General features: G+C 44.9%; 1 protein-coding gene and 1 pseudogene across 2 annotated transcripts in view; one reads left to right on the forward strand and one right to left on the reverse strand.

Annotated features, from left to right (window-relative positions):
• Window positions 1-26,274, forward strand: part of LOC126481188 (cytotoxic granule associated RNA binding protein TIA1) — a 984,901-nt gene that overhangs the window by 115,677 nt on the left and 842,950 nt on the right. The gene's annotated exons all lie outside the window — the stretch shown is intronic.
• Window positions 9,400-9,519, reverse strand: LOC126483043 (5S ribosomal RNA; annotated as a pseudogene).

Below are 26,274 nucleotides of genomic sequence, written 5' to 3' on the forward strand. Positions count from 1 at the left end.
TTCTCTTGCGTAGATACAGAGGAACGTAGCACTTAATACACATGAGTACTGTCTCTTCTCTACAATTTGGTCTTTTATATCTTTGCACTGTGTCTGGAATAATGAACAGATTTGGTTACTGAAGCATTCTACTTCTACAAATCAACAGAAATATTTGATTTCGCTTGCTTTGATTTAGCCTCTTGCGTTCTGCGGCAAGGGTACACAGTAGCCTAATCATGCGTATTTTACGCAAGCAGTATTTTCAAATGCACTTACACCTGAAACTAGTTTCTTGTATCAAAATCTGAGTTACATCGCGTAACAGATACTGTTGAACAAAGAAGTATATTTCAGAAATAAACTTACCTCTGTTTCGAGCTGTCATTTTCCACTATCTGAGATAACTGCTCGTGTTTGTGTGTGTGTGTGTGTGTGTGTGTGTGTGTGTGTGTGTGTGTGTGTGTGTTATGAAAAGAGGTGCGAGAGGCAAATCGCTCTACAAGTGTCCAGAACATTCAGGAGACGGAAATATATGGCAGAGGCTACGCGTAGAATTTGCACCAACCGTTACTCGCACTCAAAAACAATTAACCTTCTAATTATTAAAATCGCTTTAGTATCATGCGATTCACGACGCGCGACATACAGTGGTTAACCTGGCCCAGAAGACTCCTGGCGTCATCTGATCCCAAATTAACCATGGTTTACCTTACGCGTAGGTTCAGGTACAAGGCTCTTTGGTTTAGATATCAGACGACGCGATGGTTAATGACGAACTGGTAAAGAAGTAAACATAACGAATATTACAGCCGCCTTTAAACCCAAGCTGCTCTCTCTGCGGTCGGATGCTACATTCTTTACCATTCTTCTGTAAATATTTCATGTTAGCATTTAGCGACCACGACTTACTAACGTGCCGGTCCGGTAATTTTCGCTCCTCTCAGCAGTTGCCGTATTTGGAATTGGAATTATTACATTCTTCCTGATGCCTCGAGGTATTTCGGCTGTGTAATATACCTTGTAGAGTGAATTGTTTATTTGACACCACAAACGGTCGTCAAGCCACAGCCACTAAATCAATGAAATTTTTACAAGGTTACATAACTAGTTTCGACGCACTGAGTCGTCATTTTGAAATGTAATCAAAAACCTGGAAAACTGCATAATTAATTGCAACCACACTTCTTCCAAATATTACTAAAAACACTGAAACCAGTAAACTGAATCAAAGGCAGCAGAAACGGGTCACAAGACGTCATGACAGTTTTTGGTTGATCAGTCATTTCACACCTAAATGCAAGTAGATGAAAACTGTATCGGGATGAAAGATATTATATACTCTTGCATTACGTTCTGCAGTGATGCTACACATATTCTCAATTCGAATATAATAAACTTGCTGGACAGTGAGAAGCTAATGGCCACGAATCAGCGTGGTTTTAAAAAGCATCGCTCGTGTAAAACTCAGCCTGCCCTTTTCTCACAGGATGTATTGCGAACTATAGATGAAGGACAACGGCCAGATTCAATATTTCTAGATTTCCGGAATGCATTTGACACGGTGCCCCAACGCAGGCAGTTAACGAAGGTTCGAGTGTATGGAATAAGTTCACAGATATGTGAGTGGCTCGAAGACTTCGTAAGTTATAGAGCCCAGTAGCTAGTCCTCGTCAGTTAATGTCAGAGGCAAGGGTTTCGTAAGAACTGTCCCAGGGAAGTGTGTAGGACCACCGTTGTTCTCTACATACAGAAATGATTTGGCGGACAGAGTGGGCTATAATGTGTGGTTGTTCGCTAATGATGCTGTGGTGTACGGTAAGGTGTCGAAGTTGAGTGGCTGTAGGAGGTACAAGACGAGTTAGACAAAATTTCTAGTTGGTGTGATGAATGGCAGCCAGCTCTAAATGTGGAAAAATGTAAGTTAATGCGGATATTTAGGAAGAAAAAACTTGCACTGTTCGGGTACAGTTCTAACTAATGTCATACTCAACACAGTCAAGTCGTTTAAATATCTGGGCATAACCTTGCAAAGGGATATGAAATGGAACGAACATTTGAGAACTGTGGTAAGGAAGATGAATGGTTGACTTGGGAGAATTTTAGGAAAGAGTGGTTCACCTGTAAAGAAGACGGCATAAATGCTGGTGAGCCCTATTCTTGAGTACTGCTCAAGTGTCTGGGATCCGTAACAGGTAGAACTGAAGGAAGACATCGAAACAATTTAGTTTTGCGGAAGAGGTTTGGGAACTCAAATGGGAATCCCTGGAGGGAAGGACACAGTATTGAGAAAATTTAGAGAATCGGCATTTGAAGCTCACTGCCGAACAATTCTACTGCCGCAAAGATACATTGCGAATAAGGGCCTCGGAGATAATATTCAAGAAATTAGGGCTTATACAGAGGCATATAGAAAGTCGTTTTTCCTTGGCTCTTTCTGCAAGTGGAACAGGAAAGGGAATGATTAGTAATGGTACAGGGTACCCTCCACCACACAACGTACGGTGGCTTGCGGAGTACCTGTGTGTTAAAATTGCCTGGGTGTTAAAATTAAGAACAAGTTCAGTTGGAAAGACCGCATAGATAATATTGTGGGGAAGGCGAGCCAAAGGTTGCGTTTCATTGGCAGGACACTTAGAAGATGCAACAAGTCCACTAAAGAGACAGCTTACACTACACTCGTTCGTCCTCTGTTAGAATATTGCTGCGCGGTATGGGATCCTTACCAGGTGTGATTGACGGAGGATATCGAAAGGGTGCAAAAAAGGGCAGCTCGTTTTATATTATCACGTAATAGGGGAGAGAGTGTGGCAGATATGATACGCGAGTTGGGATGGAAGTCATTAAAGCAAAGACGTTTTTCGTCGCAGCGAGATCTATTTACGAAATTTCAGTCACCAACTTTCTCTTCCGAATGCGAAAATATTTAGTTGAGCCCAACCTACATAGGTAGGAATGATCATCAAAATAAAATAAGAGTAATCAGAGCTCCAACAGAAAGGTTTAGGTGTTCGTTTTTCCCGCGCGCTGTTCGGGAGTGGAATGGTAGAGAGATAGTATGATTGTGGTTCGATGAACCCTCTGCCAAGCACTTAAATGTGAATTGCAGAGTAGTCATATAGATGTAGATGTAGATGAAGGTGTAGAAAAACGACACATTTCGACGCTTCGAAATAAGACCACTCGCCGCTGATTGGCAGGGTTTTATTGCTAAAACTCTGCAACTGTGTTTAACCCACCCTCGGTCGTTTCAAAAATTTTGCTCGAACCCGACGTACCCTACCGTGTCGTGATCTAGTCTAATTTCTCAACCGTTTATATCAGTTCCACACGGCAGCCCTACAGCTGAAATGTACACCCCTCGTTGTGGTTTGAGTGTAGGCACTGATGAGACAGAGTCAGGTTATCAGACCAACAAAGCTGAGTACCAGGAAGGGTAATACATACGTTTCAGAATTCCTCCGCGAGATACAAAGCGAAAACAGAAGGCTGAGGTCGGCTGCAAAAGGGCGGGACGAGTCGGCACACTCGTCCGTGAGTGACAATGAGTAGCCGAGACGACTCAGGAAACCAGGAGCTATGAGAGCGGCTGGAGAAGCGCGGGAGGGGCAAAAAAAAAAAAAAAATTAAAGAAAGTGTATTCCCAGGCTACGGCGCGCAGACGGAAATAAATACCGAAACTTTTGTCGTTAGAGTCTCATTTGCTCCTCGCTGGCCGGGCGGCTGGTGCGGACTTGAAGAAGAGGACGAAGAAGAAGGAAGAAGAAAGAAGAAGAGGCGGTGGCAGAGGAGGCGTGGTGCCCGAGTAAGCCCGCCCGTCCCGCGACGGCGACGGCCGCGACGCGCGCCCACCCGCTCGCGCCGGAATAACTCCTTGGCGAGATTTGCATAAGTCGGCGCGCACTAACCAACCCAATGAATATTTATGGATCCGCATTAGGGCGCGCGGGAGTCGCGACGCGCCGTGCCGCGCCGCGCCGCGACGCGTTTTGGGCGGCGGGGGCGGAGGAGGCGGCGCTGACAAGGCCGCCGGCCGGGGCTGTCGATGGCCCGTGGCGGCCGCCGGCCGGCGCATCCCGCTGCCGGTCGGAGGGCCGCTAATTGTACCTGTGTGCGCTGCGTACGGCTGCACCGGTACCGTAAACAGACGCCGTGTGGCACTTGGCTCGACGCGATCGTCCGTGAGATTCGGAGCGCCGCACGTAAAGGCGCCTACCCTACTCCCGTGTCGTCCGTAGCTCGTGGTCAGGTGGCTAGCGTTGCTGCCTCTGGAGCACAGGGTCCCGGGTTCGATTCACGGCCGTGTTGGGGATTTTCCCTGCCCGGGGACTGGGTGTTTCATCATCATCATTCTTGACAGTTGCTATGTTGGACTGCGCAAAAATTGGGCTGTGTCGCACATTGGGACGTTGTACTGGCACTGATGACAGTGCGGTTGAGCGCCCCACAAGCCAAACATCATGATCCCTTGTCCCTCGAGGTTCGCAAGATATTCGATATCATTCCGCACTCTCGTTTCGTGCAGAATCGCGAACGACCACTCCACTCTCCATTCTTTCTTTAAACAAACGAACACCTAGGTACGAGGGCCATCCAGCATGTAAAGAACACATACCGGGTGATCAAAAAGTCAGTATAAATTTGAAAACTTAATAAACCACGGAACAATGTACATAGAGAGGTAAAAATTGACACACATGCTTGGAATGGCATGGGGTTTTATTCGAACCAAAAAAAAACAAAGTTCACAAAATGTCCGACAGATGGCGCTGGACAGCAAAACGTCAGTGACTGCGCATGACAATGAAGCGTAGGGCATTTGCGGTGTGAGCGTTTCAAAAGATGACGGAAGATGACGATTGGTTGAGTAACGTGTTGTGAACCGACGAAGCTCATTTCACGCTCCGAGGGTCTGTCAACGCCCACAACTGCAGAATTTCGGCTACCGAAAATCCTAGAAGTGTCGTGGAAACTCCATTTTTTCTTTGAGGAAATGCGTGATTCTGGTTTTGTAACTGCTACCGTGACGGGTGAGAGGCACGCCGATCTGTTACAGAATCGCATCATCCCCAGCCTGCCTGACAAACACCTGCTGGAACGTACGATGTTTATGCAACATGGCGCTCCACCCCATGTTACTAGACGCGTGAAAGATCTCTTGCGCGCGTCGTTACGTGATGATCGTGTGCTCAGCAGCCACTTTCGTCATGCTTGGACTCCCAGGTCCCCAGACTTCAGTTCGTGCGATTATTGGCTTTGAGGTTACCTGAAGTCGCAAGTGTATCGTGATCGACCGACATCTCTAGGGATGCTGAAAGACAACATCCGACGCCAGTGCCTCACCATAGCTCCGGACATGCTTTACAGTGCTGTTCACAGCATTATTCCGCGACTACAGCTATTGTTGAGGAATGATGGTGGACATATTGAGCATTTCCTGTAAAGAACATCATCTTTGCTTTGTCTTACTTTGGCTAATTATTGCGATTCTGATCAGATGAAGCGCCATCTGCCCGACATTTTATGAACTTTTGTATTTTTTTAGTTTTAATAAAACCCTATGTCATTCCAAGCATGTGTGTCAATTTATACCTCTCTATCTACATTATTCCGTGATTTATGAAGTTTTCAAATTTATACTGACTTTTTGATCACCCGGTACATTCCATGCAATTGTCTTGCGGCAGCCGCTCATTGATTTCTGGTGTTCAGTGTGACGTTGACAATTGCCGGCAGCGGTTGTACGTCGGACGTTGCCACGTGGTAACCTCAGAGATAGCTTTGACCACGGTTGTCTCGACCGCGAGTCCCACCGAGCGAAAGGTGCGAGGTGTTATTCGTTTTCTGCAGACGGAAAATGTTAGGCACTGTACATTCACCGCATTCTTGTTACCTTTTATGGCGAAGGTATAAAGAATGCAGCCACTGGTGGATAATGTTTACGAATGAGAGAGTATATGTACATGAGAAAGAGAGATCAGGGCGACCCTCTGACATCTCGGATGCGCTGAAAGAAAAGGTAGAGCGCTACATTCGACAGAATCGACGATTCACCCACGATTAGCGACGTGCATGAACAATGCCAGGTAGTGTCCCATTCCATTGTGCACTAAAATATCACTCAGCACAGTAATGGCTCGGAGCACTATGGGACTTATCATCTATGGTCATCAGTCCCCTAGAACTTAGAACTACTTAAACCTAACTAACCTAAGGACATCACACAACACCCAGTCATCACGAGGCAGAGAAAATCCCTGACCCCGCCGGGAATCGAACCCGGGAAAGCCCAGTAATGAGAGGTAGCACAGATGAGGACAGCAAGAAACTTCAGGGTTGATGGTCACGAAGTAGATGACGTTAAGGAATTCTACTACCTATGATGCAAAATAAACAGTGACGGAAGAGCAAGGAGGACATCAAAGGCAGACGAGGACTGGCAAAAAGAACTTTCTTGGCCAAGAGAAGCCTACTAGTATCAAACATAGCCCTTAATTTGAGGAAGAAATTTCTGACAATGTACTTTTGGAGCACAGCATTCTATGTAGCGAATCATGGATTGTGGAGAAACTGGAACAGAACAGGATCAAAGCATTTGAGATGTGGTGCTACAGACGAATTTTGAAAATTATATGGACTGATAAGGTAAAGAATGAGGAGGTTCTGCGCAGAATCAGAGAGAAAAAGAATGTGTGCAAAACACTGACAAGGAGAAGGGACAGGATGACAGGACACCTGTTAAGACATCAGGGAATGACTTCCATGGCACTTGAGGGAGCTGTAAAGGGCAAAAACTGTTGAGACAGAGATTGGAATACATCCAGCAAATAAGTGAGGACGTAGATTGAAAGTGCTGCTCTGAGATGAAGAGGTTGGCACAGGAGAGCAATTCGTTGCGGGCCGCATCAAACCAGTCGGAAAACTGACGACAAAAAAGAAAAAACTTGGTGTACCACAAAATCTTGGTATCGTGGTCGCCACACATGCTCACTGATGACTGTAAAGCTGCGAGAGTGGGTACTGCATTTTCGGTCTTGGAGCGTCGCTAAGCAGATGGCAATACGTTCGTTGACCAGTCGTTACAGGAGATGAAACATGGGTTTCTCGTAACGCTTCCTCAATGAAGTGGCTGTCTATGGAGTGGCATCATCCTCACACATGTTCAAACAAACTGCATTAACTCAAAAACTGCTGGGTTTTGTATTATAGGAGAATGAAGAGGTCCTACGCGTCGATTTCATGCCCCGCAACACAACAGTCAATACTTACGCAAACTGTGCTATCCTTGAACCGCTGACGAGGCAAGTTCTCGCATGGAACTGATCTGTTACATGACAATGCACGTCCGCATATTGTCCAGCAGACACAACCCATGCTGCGTCAGAAATTCGGGTGGGACATCTGTGAGCATCCTACCTACAGTCTTAACCTGGCACCGTCTGACTGCTGTTTCTTCGAGCATCCTCCCTACAGTCTTAACCTGGCTGGCATCGTCGACATTTTCGTTTTTCAAAAACCAAAGGAGCGCCTTGCTGATAAATGCTTCGTATATGATGGAGACCTGAAGGATGCTGTCGTGACCTGGTTGGATAGCCAGGCTGCTACGTGGTACGGAGAGGGTGTACACCTACTGGTGGCAAGGTACGACAAGTGCTTTAATGTCAAAGGCGACTATGTGGAAAGATATGCCAAAACCTGTATATTGTATTTCTGTACTGCTATGAAAGAATATCTTGTTGCAGCAAAACGTCCATTACTTCGTTATTAAGTGGAACCCGTCGACATTAAAAGAATTGTCCAGGTGCGAGTAGGACGCGCGCTCTGAGGGTTTTGCACAAACTCTGTTTTGCAGACAGACGGGTCATCAAACCTGGGAATCGAGAATAGAGGGTTTTGCACAAACTCTGTTGTGTAGACAGACAGGTCATCCAACCTGGGAATCGAGAATAAAGGGTTTTGCAAAAACGCTGTTGTTTAGACAGTCAGGTCATGGAACCTGGGAATCGAGAATAGAGGGTTTTGCATAAACTCTGTTGTGTAGGCAGACAGGTCATCCAACACGGGAATCGAGAATATTGACGACTTTTGTCTGTTACCGACATTCATACATGCAAAATACCGATCCAAGGAATTCTAGGACTTCCGAGAATGTTTCAGTTTTGAGTTCTAAGTCGGATAACAAATGACAAAAGCAATGTTATTTTCTCGTGATACAAGTACAAATTAAGAGTTTTTCTTCCTTTACTCACACTGTAAAACCTTGCTACTTCAAAATTTCGTGACTCCAGGTCGATGGGAAGTACCATACAGGTTTTAATGAGTGAGCCTGCGAGTATCAAATTAAGTTACATAACAGTCGTATATTTTGACTGCACTTAATTAGAGGCTCAAATTTTTTACACCAGCAACGGATCATTGATGTTAGTACGTGATATAAATTTCAGCTTGAATGGTCTACCAGTTCCTGAGAAAAAATGGGTTTTAACAGACGGACGGATAGCGAGAAGACAGGTAGACGGACAACAAGTTGGTCCTACACGGGTTCCATTTTTATCTATTTCTCACGGCACTGTAAAAATTGATTAAGTAATTAACGTTAGTGTGTGAAAACAGCTCATTATTTCAGAAATGAGTTAATGTATTGAATATTTCACATTAAGCATGTTAACACGTTATCGATAAAGACGCAAAACCATAATTAACTGCCGCGCGGGATTAGCCGAGCGGTCTAAGGCGCTGCAGTCATGGACTGTGCGGCTGGTCCCGGCGGAGATTCAAGTCCTCCCTCGGGCATGGGTGTGTGTGTTTGTCGTTAGGATAATTTAGGTTAAGTAGTGTGTAAACTTAGAGACTGATGACCTTAGCAGTTAAGTCCCATAAGATTTCAGACAAAGTTTTTAAAAAATATTAACTTGCACTTTAATAACCTTTCTCATGACTTGTCTACACTTTTATTATTTCCAAAAATACCTTTCGCGTTTCGACATTCCTCATTTTCAAAGGCAGTGTTATGTCAGTCGTATAAAATTGTTTATTAGACACATTGTATCACGTCAACATTCCCAATAACGCGACCAGTGCACTGGTAGTCAAAAAAGAGATAATTGCGATGCAATAAAGGGTACGTCACGGTTTTTTTCAATTACATCTTTGTTCGTAATAAAAATGGAATAGCGTTACAGTCCCATTATAAACGATACGCTAAAAGTAAACTAAAGTTCGGCCGAACAGGCGACGAATTCCCAAGGGTACCGACCAACCGCCGTGTCATCGTCAGCCCGCAGACGTCACTGGATGCTGGTAAGAGGCGTGAGGTCAGCACACCTCTGGAAGATGTATGTCAGTTTACGAGACCGCAGCCGCTACTTCTCAATGAAGTAGCTCCTCAGTTTGCCTCACAAGGGCTGACTGCACCCCACTTGCCAACAGCGCTCGGCAGACTGGATGGTCACCCATCCAAGTGCTAGCCCAGCCCGACAGCGCTTAATTTCGGTGATCTGACGGGAACCGGTATTACCACAGCGGGGTAATGCCGTTGGCATACATGATACGCTAATGAAGTTTATTGAACTGTACACGACAGAGAAAACCGTAGATTTTGGTACAGTGCCAAAGAACCCAAGAGATTCAAGGTTTATCTACTTTTTTTGTCTTTGTTGCTGTACTGCATAATTTTCTTGTTTACAGTATTGCCTTTTCCTACAAGGTCTGTTGCAAAAAAATAAAAAAATAAAAAAAATAAAATGGTTCAAATGGCTCTGAGCACTATGGGACTTAACTTCCGAGGTCCCCTAGAACTTAGAACTACTTAAACCTAACTAACCTAAGGACATCACACACATCCATGCTGGAGGCAGGATTCGAACCTGCGACCGTAGCGGTCGCGCGGTTCCAGACTGTAGTGCCTAGAACCGTTCGGCCACTCCGGCCTACAAGGTCTGTTGCCTTGCTCACTGTCAGTTGAGTTAATAAATGGGACTACTTACTGTTGCAAGTGAAAAAGTGGTCCGAAACTCCTTATTGACAACCACTTCTTTCGGCACATGAGTAAGGCAAAAAAAAAGGTGCGGCGTTGTCACAAAATGCGTGCCGAAAAGCAGTAATTGCAGCTGACCAAATAGCTCTGTGCGTATATAGGCTGGCTGCAGAGCCCTGGATGAGGTCCACCACCAGCTTTGTGTGTGTGTGTGTGTGTGTGTGTGTGTGTGTGTGTGTGTGTGTGTATCTGCGCCGCCTCCACCCCCGCCCCCACGCCCACACCCAGGCCCCGGATCAGCGCTGTCGCTCAGCGACGCTGCGCGCGCGTCCCGCGGCGGTATCTGCCCGCCTGCCCACACCCTCGTCGCGCCGCTCGCTGCCCCATAATCCGAAAGATAAGCTTTCTAATTGCGGCTAATTTACATGCTAACGATAGCGCGGCAAGGGGGAGGCGAGACCGATGCGACGCCCCTGTTTGTCACGCGCCGCCGCTCGTCCACGCGCTGCCCGACTGCTCTAGCCTACACACGCGCGTCCACCTACCCCTGTCTCCGCTCAGCATCCACAAACAGCTGCGGTCTTCGTTTAAAGCCTTACTTTTCTGCATGAAAATATTTAATAACTCAATTTGCTACACTACTCGCCAATAACATTGCTACACCAAGAAGAAATGCAGATGATAAACGGGTATTCATTGGACAAATATATTATACTAGAACTGACATGTGATTACATTTTCACGCAATTTGGGTGCAAATATCCTGAGAAATCAGTACCCAGAACAACCACCTCTGGCCGTAATAACGACCTTGATACGCCTGGGCATTGAGTCAAACAGAGCTGGGATGGCGTGTACAGGTACAGCTGCCCATTCAGCTTCAACACGATACCACAGTTCATCAACAGTAGTGACTGGCGTATTGTGACAAGCCAGTTGCTAGGCCACCATTGACCAGACGTTTTCAATTGGTGAGAGATCTGGATAATGTGCTGGACAGGGCAGCAGTCGAACATTTTCTGTATCCAGAAAGGCCAGTACAGGACCTGCAACTTTCGGTCGTGCATTATCCTGGTGAAATGTAGGGTTTCGCAGGGATCGAATGAAGCGTAGAGCCACGGGTCTTAACTCTTTTGAAATGTAATGTCCACTGTTCAAAGTGCCGTCAATGCGAACAAGAGGTGACCGAGACGTGTAATCAATGGCACCCCATGCCATTACGCCGGGTGATACGCCAGTATGGCGATGACGAATACACACTTCCAATGTGCATTCACCGCGATGTCGCCAAACAGGGATGCGACCATCATGATGCTGTAAACAGAACCTGGATTCATCCGAAAAAATGACGTTTTGCCATTCGTGCACCCAGGTTCGTCGTTGAGTACACCATCGCAGGCGCTCCTGTCTATGATGCAGCGTCAAGGGTAACTGCAGCCACGGTCTCTTAGCTGATAGTCCATGCTGCTGCAAACGTCGTCGAACTGTTCGTGCAGATGATTGTTGTCTTGCAAACGTTCCCATGTGTTGACTCAGGGATCGAGACGTGGCTGCATGATCCGTTACAGCCTTGGATAAGATGCCTGTCATCTCGACTGTTAGTGATACGAGACCGTTGGGATCCAGCACGGCGTTCCGTATTACCCTCCTGAACCCACCGATTCCATATTCTGCTAACAGTCATTGGATCTCGGCCAACGCGAGCAGCAATGTCGCGATACGATAAACCGCAATCGCGATAGGCTACAATCCGACCTTTTTCAAAGTCGGAAACATGATGGTATGCATCTCTCCTCCTTACACAATGCATCACAAAAACGTTTCACCAGGCAACGCCGGTCAACTGCTGTTTGTGTATGCCAAATCGATTGGAAATTATCCTCATGTTAGCATGTTGTAGGTGTCGCCACCGGCGCCAACCTTGTGTGAATGCTCTGAAAAGCTAATCGTTTTCATATCACAGCATTTTCTTCCTGTCGGTTAAATTTCGCATCTGTAGCACGTCATCTTCGTTGTGTAGCAATTTTAATGGCCAGTAGTGTACATTACCTTCCTCTGTATAAACAGCATAATCTAAGGCTTCTACTTGTACATGATTACTTTGCAGTTCGTACTTAAATGTTGTTGATAAGCGTCCATATATTCTTCCACTCTTAAACAACTCACGGGGAATATGCACGCAAACGTCCCTCCATGTCATCTCTGATTTCTTTTAGAGTGTTATTCAATAGAAACCCCAGGTTTCCAGAGGCCAACTGAACTCGAAGATCCAAAAAAAAAATCAGACACATATCAGTGGATACAGCACCTCCCCAAGTTTTTAACTCACAAACAAGTGATCATTATGGGCATTATTTGTGGTAAGGCGAACGCCAACTCGTACATGCAGTTCACTGAAGTTGTTGACACGTGAACAAATTCGATATTCACACGGAGAGGATGATTAGTCTCACGTTCGAAGGTGGATGCCCGCGCGCGTTACGACTTGGCCCTTATTGTCAATCGAATTTTCGGCTATTTCTTGTAATTTTTATGCAGTCATCTTCTGAAACGCTAGAGGTACTTACGAATACCATTTACATTTCTCTTGTCTGGAAAATCTACAAGGGCAATTCGTTTAGTAATGTCCAATAGGATATGAAATGGAAACCGTAGCGAAAGATCAAAAATGTTTTATTTCCAACACGAAACCAATGTGAAAATCAAAAAATTTTTGTCTGCAACAATTAGCTACAACTTCCAGCTACTTCTCCACACAGTCATCACTCTGACCTAAACATTTGTAGTAGCGTTGTACCAACATTCCAGGACGCTCGTCATAGAGGGCAGCCGTCTGTGCTTTCCGCTGCCTGTTGTCTGTGAGAAAATGTTGTCTTTATAGTCATCGGTTCATTTGAACGGAGATGAAACTCAGAAGGAGCCAAGTCCAGGCTGTATGGTGGGTGGTAAAACACTTCCCGTTGAAAACATAGAATGAGCTTCCCAATTGCCCTGCAGAATTGTCATAAAGAAAGAAATGTGCGACAGTTACGTTATGTGGGTTGCATGAAATCAGGCGAAAGCTCTGCACAGGCACTCATACTTGGGGGGAGACACTATTTTCTACGCATATTTAGGCGCTCTCTGTACGCTCAGAAATGAAGGAGCGAAGTGACTCGATATACGGACATAAGTGTCCAACACAATTGTGCAAACGTTTATCGTATTTTTACTGTGGTTTGCAATTCGCAGCCTTAATAAACCAATAGCCCATGTATTCATGTCTAATATTACGGAAGAATAAGATTCAGCTGTGCATGGCACTAGTACAGCAGGTACTTTTATATAGTTGTGATATCTGAGTACGTCAGTACCAACTGGGTAAGCAACCTGTACCTACGAGAGGAAGGTATTCCGAAAAATCTATGGACCCATTTACAATGCCATGGAAGATAAATGAGAACTAAGAAAGAAATATGACCTGACCAGAAGTCTGGAAAGCCACGCATTGATCGGATATTGCGGCAGAGGAGGCTATAGTGGTCTGACTATGTCTTTCGAGCTGAAGCATCTCTCCCTAACCGAGTCCTCCAGTCTCGGCCTGCAGGAAAACGCCCAAGGGGACGTCCAGGGACGCGACGGAAGGATCCTATATTAACAATCTTTAAGCAAGTGGAGCCGATAGTGGTGGAATATGAAGCTAGATCGACAACGATGGACTGCCACTTGCACTTGGTATCTTCCCCCTTGGGCCGACTACCTTTTATTATTCTGGTTCTTGTAGTGTGTTCTTATATACATATATTTAATAGTGTACCGGTTTTGTACTTTCCTTCTGAGGTGTGATTCTATCTTTTGTTTTCTGCTTGGATCCTTAAGGAACCGTCAACGCAATAAATGAGAAGGATTCGTTCTTTGTTGCTAGTTTCGAAGTTCAAGCCCTAGTCTGAAGGAATCCTGTATAAAAGTTATACACGAAGGCTTAGTCACACCATTAAGACTCAGCTTCAACAAATTTTAGTGTAAAAGTATTGTACTGCTGTTAACTTACGTAATAGACAATCGAAGATTAACCTCTGCAACCTAAAACGCAGTTTAGATAACAAATAGCGACGTAATCTGTGGACAAACAGCTCTACTTCGCCAGAGCAATAAGATATGTGTGATTGATGGTATGATACTTCTTGCAGAGGCACTAGCATTAGGAAATGAGAAATGTCTTTTTCTATTAGGAAACCAGATGGGTCTCCCCTGAGTTCGAACCTGGACGTTTGCCATTCGCAGCGAAATCCATCATCACGACGCTGTCTTTTCATCGCCGACACTATAGAAAATTAATTTCGGTCAGTATCAGGTTGCATTACACTCATCACTCCCGATTTTTCCATTGGTTACCGACTCTGATCTGTGAAGCCTGTTTTCCTAAGGTTTTTGAATTTTTCATAGGTGTCTCGGGATTGTTGCATATGTGATATGGACACAATTATTAGTGGTGTAAATTGTAGACAGAATAAAGAAATCCTATATTCCGCGAACAGAACTTCACGTATATGATAGATGTGCCCATACCTACCATGACTGTACTCTAAATTTTACATAGGATGTCATTACGTGTTGCTCTCTTCGTACTGCTGTGTGGATAAAGATATTTTGCAATCATTCAAAACAGTTTTTGTGAGATGTGCTTCATAATATCAAAGAAGACGGATTAGTTAACCGTTAATTAAATGGAATATCCACCACCTGGTTGTAAACTACTGTTCACGCATTACATACAGTCGCGATTTCAGTTTCATAGTAAATCTCAGGTGTATGTTGAAATGTCACAAGATATCCCCCTGAATCGTCGGAATAACACACATCTGTTCTGAAAGAGTGTTCACACCATACCAAACAAAAAGCTTCGAGCAAGAAAATTATTTGTTTCAAGGATTACAATGTTTTACAGCCTGTATATTTTCGATCCTAAAACCCTGAAGCACCTTGTATACGTAATTGAAGGCCATAGGCTGATGTGCCTCAGGAAGACTAACTGGTATCCTAGTTGCTTCCGTTAGTTGACGGATCAATACGGTGTGAATGGTAACACTAAACATTTTGAAAGCTTTATTTTTCTCCCTCGGACTTGTGACGAGTTTTGCTGATGTAAGGAAACGAAATCGTTATCGTGTATGGCGTTTCTCCAATTATGAGATGTAGGAATATAATGAAAGCTATCCGCCTGGTCCCAGACCCTCAATTGTGAGCACTCCAAGAGTTATTCTACTCCGGCTCAGGTAAAATTAGTCGCAACTGGGGCCTAACAGTCAAATCGACAAATAAGCGCAACGGGTATACAAACTGAAATTTTCAGTGATTTTGCCTTGGATCTTTATCTGGTTGCGTACGTGGCTAACTTCTTCCCTACTCGCTATCTCAAGTTCAGCTTTCTCGGAGACGTGGAGCAAATATTAGCCATCGAAGGTCGGCGTCGTCAAAATTAGGCATACCAACTGATGATACAGATGGCTACTATTCTCTCCAAATTTATAGTCTGTGTTCAGTCAAATCTGAGTTTAATCAGAACCGGTCACTTCAATAGAGACTGTATGACGATAGTCACAGTAGCTGTCCTTAACAACACGAGACAGTGAAATAAATGGAAAACTTAGCAGTAAATTCCGTCTGCAAACTTTATAGTTTTCAGTACCCCAAAAATCCAAAAAGTTTTGAACCTGGATCAATAACAAATGGTTCAAATGGCTCTGAGCACTATGGGACTCAACTGCTGAGGTCATTAGTCCCCTAGAACTTAGAACTAGTTAAACCTAACTAACCTAAAGACATCACAAACATCCATGCCCGAGGCAGGATTCGAACCTGCGACCGTAGCGGTCTTGCGGTTCCAGACTGCAGCGCCTTTAACCGCACGGCCACTTCGGCCGGCGATCAATAACAGATAGGGAGAAGTTGAGACAGTGGTTTTGATGCTTCAGACTCTCTACAGAGTCTCCCCTCACCCAAGTACAATTCACAGGACCTTTGTACAACCATGTGAAATGCTCATAAAAGTCCTTCGCAGTACCTTGGCTGTCGTTTACGTCGTCAAAGCGTTTAGCCTTCAGGTGAATTTCTCCACTTCCTCTTTTTGTTATAGATTCGTATTAATAACACCAAGTATCAACACCCGTGACGATTTTTTTCACAGAAAAGAATTGTCCGCAGTTTTGCAGTGTCCACACGCCTTTGTTTTCATTCAGGAGTGAAGGCGAGCGGTACAGACTTTGCACACGCTTTCCTTTCCTTCAAAGCATTCTGGATAATGTCTTGAACACTTGATTTAGAGTAGTTCAGTTCATCGCTGCATTGCGATTTGTCTGTGCCGCAACAACGCTGCCAAATTACAGCCTCATGTCCACTATTTAACACTGTCTGCTTACAGTTAACTAATAGAATGCACGTCTGGTGTGCCACATTAGGGCCTCATACCCACTATTTAACACCGTCTGCTTACAGTTAACTGATTGAACCCACATCTGGTGTTTACAGCCTGGTGTTGAACCTTTCAGCGTAATTACTGCCCTGACATCGTTTATACACCGGGAATAAAGTCAATCTCGGAACGTTTTGGATGGGCTGTGTATGCCAGTGTATAAGGTGAGTTCAAAATGTTTCGGTTCGAAGGCTGTACAGCCCAGAATCAGCTAAAATCGCCGTGAATATTGTGGCAGTCATTCCAGCAGGTTGAAAACCCCGCTTGGTAAAATAGTACAACTCCTGCTGAGTGAAGAAGTCCGTAGCTGCCTGCTACACATCCTCGTGCGACAGGAATCGTCGGTCCTCTCAGGACTTTTTAAGGGACAGAAAGCGTCATAACTGCGTGGAAGGTCACACCAATAGGCCGCGTGCTCACGTGTCTTCCACGTGAGCTGGTGATACCTCTGCGTTATGACATTTGCGGTATGGGGACGTGCGTTATCATGAAGTAGCAACATTCTATAACAGTGGTTTTCGATAGACATGCTGCCCTATGCACATTCTTCATTTTCCTATGGATGTTTACCGGTGTTTGCCCTTCCTCAAAAAAATTGGTCTGAGCACTATGGGACCTAACTTCTGAGGTCATCAGTCCCCTAGAACTTAGAACTACTTAAACCTAACTAACCTAAGGACATCACACACATCCATGCCCGAGGCAGGATTCGAACCTCCGACCGTTGCGGTCGCGCTGTTCCATACTGTAGTGCCCAGAACCGCTCGGCCACCCAGGAAGGCGGTCATTCCTCAGCGAAGAACATAATAATATGACGTTGGCCATGTTTCGAGACATTTGATAGTAACGTCGCCATGTATGCATTGACCGGACGCTCTTCGGAAAGACACGAATACTATATTAATCTCTTATCTACGTGTTGGTGCTTATATACGCGCATCGGAATCGCGCTGCGTTGCATATACGCTGCAGCAACGGCCTCAAAAGGAAACTTTTTCAACGACCCTTATACATTTCGAAGTCAGAATTTCTTTTTTAGGGCTTTCTGATGTCATTGCGACATCAAAACTCTAAAAATGGTCTTAAGTGAACTTGTTGATTCCACATTTTCAACATTCGCAGTTCAAAAACAGATAAAAACAGCAAGTCCTGATGATAAAACTGAGACTTGAAAATGTGTCCAGTCATAGTAGAGGGACAATAAACGAAATTTGTTACGAAGTTTGCCAAACAACAAGACCTAGGCTGGAGAGTCTCTAGGTGATGAGATGCTATAATTAGCCCCCCTCTTATCCACTGGTGACACAATTCCGTTTTTCTGTTAAGCACTTTCTTTCAGTAGAAACATGGTTCACAGAACCATGAGAGAATGGAGGGCGCTAAGATTCTGAGATGTAACAGAATTGTCTTCCGTGCAAAACATCGCCGCTGACGTGCCCTCGAAGGAAACAAGCCACTCGGCTTGAGGGACAACTCTTCCGGAACGGCGAACGAAGAAGTGATGGATTTGACAGCCATCCAATTTGAAATCTTAACTTCCGGACTCATTGATAGACGCCCTCGTATTGACACAGAGAGAAATTACGGCCCAGGCCGGCGCCGCCGTCGGCTCGAAATTGAAAGCCGGTAATGTAGAATTAATTGCACGCGCGTTCAGGGAGAATCAAGTGTTCGATTACCGCAGGGACGGCTTGTTCATATCTGCCCGAGAGGGTGGCTGCCCTGAGGACTCCACCCCCGCCCATATCTTATTGACTGCGGGGGTGGCGGCGGCGGCGGTGGCGCCGACGAAGCGCTCGGTTTGATTTACGAGTTTCCTATGAAGACTGAGCGCCGTGAAGGCGGCAGTTTTTTGCAGCCCCTCCTGCGAGCAGGCTGCGGCGCTAATGCGCGCGACGTCGGCAGGACGCCGGGGCACCTGCCGCTGCGGGGGCGGTGATGGTGCTCTCCTCCGCCCCCGCAGCGGCTGCAGCTGCCACCTGGTGCTGGTCGCGTCCTCACCGCCTCCGCCGCCACCGGGGCCCAGAGGTGGATGTTTCGAGGTAAACGTCGAGTCGTTAACCAGTGTATGGTGCTGACCAGCCTTCTTTAATAAACTGTCCGGTCAAGTTAATGTGACCACCTTTCAGAAACCTAAATAACCACCTTCTACAAAAAGGTCCACGCGAGACGTGCAGGAAGACAGTCAATGAGGTTCCAGAAGGTGCCGACGAGTAAGTGAAGACATGCCGATTCCAGTGCTATGGTCAGCTGCGCTAAGTTTCCCGGCTGAGGATCCGTGGTGCGAACAGCCCGATTGAGGTGGTCCCACAGTTTCTCGATTGGGTTGAAATCCGAGTATTTAGTTTGCTAGGGAATACGGTTAACTCATACTGGTACTCTTCGAATCAGACACGTGCATTGCGAGCTGTGTGACACGCTGCATTGTTCTGCTGGAAGGTGCTATCTTGCCGAGGGAAAACAAACTGCATGTTGGTGTGGACATGGTCCCCAGTGACAGATGCATAATTGTGTGAACGTTTTTGCCTTCCTGAGTGACGAGGTCACCCAGGCAGTGCCCTCCAGCCTGGACACTTCCAACGATTGCTGACGCGGAGACTCACTTTCAGATAGTTTTGGGAGGTAGGAGACGAGGAACTGGCAGAATTGAAGCTGTGAGGACGGGTCGTGAGTCGTGCTTGGATAGCTCAGATCGTAGAGCACTTGCCCGCGAAAGGCAAAGGTCCCGAGTTCGAGCCTCGGTCCGGCACACAGTTTTAATCTGCCAGGAAGTTTCATATCAGCGCACACTCCGCTGCAGAGTGAAAATCTCATTCCAGCTGACGATAGGTTTCGAGTGTGGCGCAGAGCCAACGAAGCCATGGACCCATGTCGTCAAGAAGGCACTATGCAAGCTGGCGGTGGCTCCGTAATGGAGTAGTCTGTGTTTACATGGAATAAACCGATCATTGATTGGAAATGGTTATGTCCGTCTACTTACAGACCATCTACACCTATTCATGGTCTTCATGTCCCCAAACAAGGGTGGCATTTTTGTGGATGACAATGTACCATGTCACCCGGTCACAACTGTTTGTGATTAGTTTGAAGAACATTCTGGATAGTTCGAGCGAATTATCAGGCCATCCGTCGAACATTCATGGCAAGTTCGTGTTCAGAATCCTGCACCAGCAACACTTTCGCTATTATGGTCGGCTATATACGCAACGCGGCTCAGTGTTTCTGCGTGGGACTTTCAAAGACTTATTGAGCCCGTGCCATGTCGATTTGTTTCACTAGACCGGGTAAGATGTGGTCCGACACGATTTTGGGAAGTACCCCACGACCTCAGTCACCTCAGGTCATGTCTTTTTCCTAAAAATGCTAAGAAGATATTGCGCTATGTTTGGTCCATTTCTCGTCTCTCTTTTCTCACAGTGTTCATTCAGAGAGCTTACGAAATGGAATGATAGTATATCTAAAGTTCAATGACAGAAATAGCAATTACAGTAAAAGTAAACAATGTGACCAAAATTCACGTATATAAAATAAAATATCGCTTAAACAAGTCCCAGTACGAGTGAAATGTGATTCTTTTATACTTTAGACCATAGGAAAGAATTATAAGTGGATGACACAAGCCAGTATTTATGATACAAACACTCTGGGGCAACTAATATGACTTCAAGTTTGTGACGTCATCACAATTCGCTTTATTATACCTCTCTACTTTAATCTTTGGCAGACGCTAGACTGATAGTTGAGTTTTATCTTTGACAGGATTATCTCTACCGATTTCCGGCGTATAGCCCATCAGTCGGTAAGGCTCAACGTAACCGAGGCACCGCTGAATGTGTCCAACGTATCTCTGTACGCCACTTTATGAACAAAAGAAAATTCTTGGACTAACCAGATAACCCGGAAGACTGATCTTGATATTGCTCTAATTCGGTAATAAATAACCGTGCGATACGAGTCCATCCTCTGCCGCTGGCACGGCGGGCAGCTCCCCTTGGGAGCCGCCTTTGCGGTGGCGCCGAGTAACCGCATCAGCGGGCAGGGCTATTCGCCGCCGGCTGGGGCCGCTAAACAGGTAAGCGCGGCCCGCCCCCGCCGCCCCCTCCGCCCCCGCCGCCTCCGCCGCTGCGGCCGCTAATGAGCTGTGCGGCCAGACCGATCCGGAATGCAGCGTCTGCCCACCTGCCGGCCGCATCGCATTCCAACAGCGCATATCGGCACAACCGCACCGCTGCATTAAGCCTACTGCAGTCGGCACGAGGTGCCGTCCAGTAGCCGCTGCGCCGCTCCCCACCACGTGCGTCTGCCCGAATCGCTGAAGGCGAACCTGCTTACACACGTATATTCGAGTCATTACACAGTACTACCGTGAACTTACAAACGACATATGCGACCGTATTGAAAAAATGCACTACTGCCCATTAAAATTGCTACACCACGAAGATGACGTGCTGCAGACGTGAAATTTAACCGACAGGAAGAAGATCCTGTGATATGCAAATGATTAGCATTTCAGAGCATTCACACAAGGTTGGCGCCGGTGGCGACACCTACAACTTGCTGACATGAGGAAAGTTTCCAACCGATTTGTCATACACAAACAGCAGTTGACCGCCGTTGCCTGGTGAAACGTTTTTGTGATGCATCTTGTAAAGAGAAGAGATGCGTACCATCATGTTTCCGACTTTGAAAAAGGTCGGATTGTAGCCTATCGCGATTGCGGTTTACCGTATCGCGATATTGTGGCTCGCGTTGGCCGAGATCCAATGACTGTTAGCAGAATATGGAATCGGTGGGTTCATGAGGGTAATACGGAACGCCGTGCTGGATCCCAACGGCCTCGTATCACTAGCAGTCGAGATGACAGGCATCTTATCCGCATGGCTGTAACGGATCGTGCAGCCACATCTCGATCCCTGAGTCAACAGATGGGGAAGTTTGCAAGATAACAACCATCTACACGAACAGTTTGACGAGACCATGGCTGCGGTTACCCTTGACGCTGCAACACAGACAGGAGCGCCTATGATGGTGGACTCAACAACGAACCTGGGTGCACGAATGGCAAAACGTCATTTTTTCGGATGAATCCAGGTTCTGTTTACAGCATCATGATTGTCGAATCCGTGGTTTGGCGACATCGCGGTGAACGCACACTGGAAGCGTGTATTCGTCATCGCTGTACTGGCGTATCACCTTGCGTGATGGTATTGGGTGCCACTGGTTACACATCTTGGTTACCTCTTGTTCGCACTAACGGCACTTTGAACAGTGGACGTTACATTTCAGACGTGTTACGACCCGTGGCTCTACCCTTCATTTGATCCCTGCGAAACCCTACATTTCACCAGGATAATGCACGACCGCATGTTGCAGGTCCTGTTCGGACCTTTCTGGATACAGAAAATGTTCGACTGCTGCCCTGGCCAGCACATTATCCAGATCTCTCACCAGTTGAAAACGTCTGGCCAATGGTGGCCGAGCAACTGGCTCGTCACAATACGCCAGTCACTACTGTTGATGAACTGTGGTATCGTGTTGAAGCTGCATGGGCAGCTGTACCTGTACACACCATCCAAGCTCTGTTTGACTCAATGCCCAGGCGTATCAAGACCGTTATTATGGCCGGAGGTGGTTGTTCTGGGTACTGATTTCTCGGGATCTATGCAAATTGCTTGAAAATATAATCACGTGTCAGTTCTAGTGTAATATATTTGTCCAATGAATACCCGTTTATCATCTGCATTTCTTCTTGGTGTAGCAATTTTAATGGCAAGTAGTGTATGTGCAGTCTGCTAAATGTTGAATAGGTCGCTAGGAAACTGACCATAAGGAGACCTGCAATATGTAACTCTTGTACCGAGGGTTTATAATTAACGCGTAGCCACTCACGGAGATACAGTGTGGGCTGTAATTATCATATGGCACCGAAACTTGTTGGATACTCTAATGTGTTAACGCAGAGCTGGTGGAAAAAAATTAGTTCCAATTTTGGCCACCAGGTGCAAATTTGGCGCTGTGATAGCAAGGAAGATGTATAGGAATGTTTCCATCCGTAATGGATTAGGAAAGGCGCGAGAGCAGAAAAGGTCTTCATGAAGAGAATGCATCAAGAGGGGTCTGTCAGGTGTACTGTGACGACTGCACTTTATCTAATGTTTTGTCGTTGCTGTGAGTTTATTCTATTATTTATTATATAAATTACCTATTGGATAACGTCGGAAGTATAATGAGGCCTTTCGTGAATGATGCTATTGAACAAAGGAAGTTACAGCGCTAGAAAATTTTAGCGAACTCAAGTAAGACCTTTAGAGTATCTACACTTGGTGTAGGGACTGACTATTATCCCTCAACATAAACAAATCTAACGTACTGCACATAAATAGACAGTAAAACTCATTATTGTTTGGTTGTAAGGTCCCAGAATAATACCTGAAAGCAGTCGCATCCATTAAATATCTGGGCGTGTGCATCCAGAGCGATTTACAGTTTAGCAACTACGTGAAATCCGTAGGCATAACTCACAAAATACTTGAAACTTCCTGGCAGATTAAAACTGTGTGCCGGACCGAGATTCGAAGTCGGGACCTTTGCCTAACGCGGACAAGTGCTCTGTCAGCTGAGCGCCCCAAGCACAACTCACGCACTACCCGTCCTCACAGCTTTAATTCCAAAGTTTTAATCTGCCAGGAAGTTTCATATCAGCGCATACTCCACTGCAGAGGGGAAATTTCATTCTGGCACAAAATATTTGTCCAACAGGCTCTTTTACAAAGCGCGGAAGCCCCATGGAAATACTCATCCAACTCCAGCGGTAGATACTACAGGAGAGGGCTGGCATCACGGAATGGTTTACTGTTAAAGTCCCAAGCGCTTACATTCACAGAAGAATCAGCCAATGTATTGCTTCCTCCTACGTCAATCTCGCGAAAAGTCTATCAAGATAGAATTAGAAAGATTCGAGTTCACATATAATTTCACCAACAGTTCTTTTTTCCCAAGGACTATTCATGAGTCGATTAGGACAGGGGCTAAACGGCAATACAAACCAAGGTAAGTATACTCCGCACCAAATCTTACAATTTAAACGTATTGAGATATCAGAAGCAAATCCAATAATAATTATACTGGCTGTGACTATTGTTTCAATCATCACTTAGCTCTGGGTAACTAGTAAAAATGTTAGTAAAAATAAATTTTGAATCATCACTTAGCTCTGGGAGACTCGTAATGTTGGTAAAAATAAGATTAAGTAGGGCAGCGTCGGACAGTTCCTATGATAGCAGCAGGATGCAAGATGAAAGAATTACAAAAAAAGAAAACTGGCAGGAAGGACGAATTAATGAGAAAAATAACAAAATCTAGAAAAAAAGTAACCACAAAAGAACTGAAGATTTCCTTTGCTATTGAGAAAAGTCCATTTATTCATCATTGTGACAAAGGTGGGATTTAAGAAGATTCTAAAAAAAAATTATGCTGTTCGTTGAGACGAAATAGTTGTGACTGTTTGACAGAGGCATGCTCCAAGTGATGTTCGAGACGAATTCTGCCCGTTTCGTGATTAAGGTGTTTACTCCGCGTCACAAATGATATTGTCAGGAAGTATAAGCTACGAATGAAATTGCTAGATAACGATCGACTTGCTTCACAACGATAACGGGAAACTTTTTTTCCATGTTTGCTAAACCCATCTTCCCGGAACTTGTTTGTCATGCGGTGCTATTGAAAGGAGATAACTCGTTGCTATACTAATTAAATCGCTCACTGAAGTGGATACTTTATGAGGGATACTGAAACGAAAATATTGACAACGTATGTTTAAATTAATTGCTATCGGTTGTTCTTTAATTACCAATTTCGCGCTGAATACTTCGCCTCGATTAACGTGAAAAGGACAGAGAGCTTTATAAAGTGGAGATTACTTCGAAATTGGATCTAGCATAGATACCGCAGGGAAAAACAATACATTTATCGACAAACCTGCTGCACAATTTTTCACCTGACGCTGTGTAAACTTCCAAAACGAGTTACAAGTTACGACCATAAAACGTAAAACAACTTGTGTCAATTTTAGAGAGCTGTACAAAATTAAGTTATCATTTCCTTTTATGTAGAGAATCTGACTGTTGCAAGAGAGAGACAGAGATTACTCACTCGCTCTTCTTGTAAGGATCAGAGTAGGAACCAGTAGCCGGATCATTCGTTCTGATTTGCGACACTGTCATTCGCACCACGGTAAAAGTCAAGCAATGGCGTTACTCAGTTTCTAAAAAGGGGCTACTTCTGAACAAGAGCACCTGCTGTGGGCGACGCGTATGAAAGATAATGAGCGGAGATCGAAGTATTTGTAACCGTGTAAACCGGAGAGACAGGAAGAAAACGCGTGAGTGGCGGAAACTATGTTGCCAATGATATCCTTCGGACTCTGTATGAAGGCTGGTGAACCAGCAAAGAATTGCGTCGTCAACATGTGGAGACTATCATCCTACATTTGATGTCTGCTACTAATCTCTAAAGAATATTTTATGTAAATAAATCAACACTATACCCATTCCGAAAATTCGGTTCTCAGTGTTGATTCTCACTCAGACTTGGAAGAAACAGATTGCTTAAAATTTGATATTACATATCATATTGTTTCACTTCCCATATTAATGACACAGCAGATTACAATTTTGCTTATAGTCAAAGTTATTACAAATTTGAAAAATAATTGAGCTATGTCAGGTAACCCTAATATTTTGATCGTAAAACGTACTAAGCCGATAATTTGTGTGTGCTGTTAAATTTGTCATGAGTCTTATTTTTGATACTTCTCAATAATTTCGTCTTTCTTTGGTTCATTCCCAATCCACATGCCGTGCACAGCCGAATTAATTTCATTCATCCTGTCCTGTAGTTGTTCCTGAGTTTCACAGAGAAAACAATATCATCAGCGAATTCTTGTATCGAATTTGTTTCGTCCAGCATTTTAATCCCAGTTCTGAAATGTTCTTTGATTTTATTCATTGCTTCTTCGATATCCAGGTTGAACAATACATCAGAAAGACTATCTTATACCCTTTTCAAGTTGATCGTTTATTTTTTGGTCTTCCATACTTTCTGTTCTATCTTTGTTCTTGTACGTAAGGTATATTACCCGTGTTCCCCTATACTGTATAGATGGGAGTCATGCATCATCGGCCGGCTTACAGTATCGGCCACTACTGTGATTTCCCGCTCGCTCTCCAAACGGCCGAAGTATACAGTAAATAGAAGGAAGACTACGTATCCATGTGCACTAGAGTTGGGCACCTTCTTCCTCTCTTCAGTGGTTCATCTCCTCTGAGTGTTTGATGGTGCAGCTGTAGCTCTTAGCGCATGGATAATATTCAGAGGCTTGTTGTACCCGTTTTTAAGGTAAGAGACTAACTTCATTGCCATGGTTTGACTATCTAAGTAATGTAAGGAAAAACATCTAACAAAATTTTCATGGTAATTTCTATAAAAGAACGTACAATATGACTAGACTCTATTGCACGTTTGTTGTGTAGTAGCGGTCACCCGATTGTCTCTCAGTGTCGGTCAGAAGCAATTTCAATTTTTAAATTTTATCTTCTTCTTCTTACTTCTCTTCAGATTGATGATATGGTGGAAAGTGAGAAGAGAGTAGGAGGAAAATGGAATAAAGGGTGCACGAAAATAGCTATGAGCAAGTTTATGTCTAATAAAATGACCGCGAAGCAGGCAACTGAAGCATTTTCAACAATTATGAAATAAAAAGATTTCCATTATAGTGGATAGATTAAAGCTGAAAAAATAAATTCTGGAACAGAGTTTAAAAAAGCTGACCTTACGTCAGGTGTTCTAAAATAAAGCAGAAACGTGAATG

This window comes from Schistocerca serialis, chromosome 5, assembly GCF_023864345.2.
Source record: "Schistocerca serialis cubense isolate TAMUIC-IGC-003099 chromosome 5, iqSchSeri2.2, whole genome shotgun sequence".
Lineage (NCBI taxonomy): Eukaryota > Metazoa > Arthropoda > Insecta > Orthoptera > Acrididae > Schistocerca > Schistocerca serialis.